Here is a 1,077-nt window from a genome sequence, read left to right on the forward strand (position 1 = left end):
ATATATATCCGTATAAAGATAGATGGATAGGTAAACAGCTAGATAGATAGATAGATAGATAGATAGAGAGAGAGAGAGAGAGAGAGATAGATTGATAGATATATATATAGGGAGTGAGAGAAAGAGAGAGAGGAGAGTGTCAGAGAGAGACACATAAGAATAAGATAGAGAGAAAAAATGTAGTAAAAAGGAAGAGAGAGGAGAGAAAAGTGGATGAGGAAAACGGAGAATGAGAGGAAGGCAACAGAAAGGGATATTTAAAACGCAAAAATGAATATGAAAATATAAAGACAAAAAAATGAGTTTGCTCAACATTGTAGTATTCAGAATTCCGTTTTTAAAGCAATTAACGAAACCTGATACATACCTGCCAGAAGTATTCGGGCCTAGAGTGGCTTTCACGATCGATTCTTCAGATATCTTACTATAAATTGATCGCCGGCAATCGACAAAGAGAAAAGTAAGGAGGTTTTTCAAGCTGATAAAGTATTAGGCGATTAACGAGACATCAGCCGAGATAGGGCAGAGGAAATATAGTTCGCTATGACAAAACAATAATGGAAGGCAGCGATATATATGTATATACATGTATATGTGTACCTATCTATTTATCTATATATATATGTGTGTATTCAATTCATACATACATACATACATACGTACATACATGCACATAGAGCCGATAGATAAATTCATTGATAGGCAGACTTACAAATAGAAGCATACACACAAACACACACCTCACATACACATACATTTAGATGAGATAAATAAATTGATAAACAGATAGACAAATATAAATATATGAGTAGAAAGAGAGACGCAGAATGGTGTCTACATGCGCACACACATACGCACATATACATACAAAAGCACACAAACGTACATATGCATATATGAATGTATTTATTCTATGAAAGTATTCATGGATGTATGTATACATATATATGTATATATATATATATATATATATATATATATATATATATGTGTGTGTGTGTGTGTGTGTGTGTGTGTGTGTGTGTGTGTGTGTATATGTATGTATATATATGTATATATAAATATATATATATATGT

Source organism: Octopus bimaculoides, chromosome 17, assembly GCF_001194135.2.
Source record: "Octopus bimaculoides isolate UCB-OBI-ISO-001 chromosome 17, ASM119413v2, whole genome shotgun sequence".
Classification (NCBI taxonomy): Eukaryota; Metazoa; Mollusca; class Cephalopoda; order Octopoda; family Octopodidae; genus Octopus; species Octopus bimaculoides.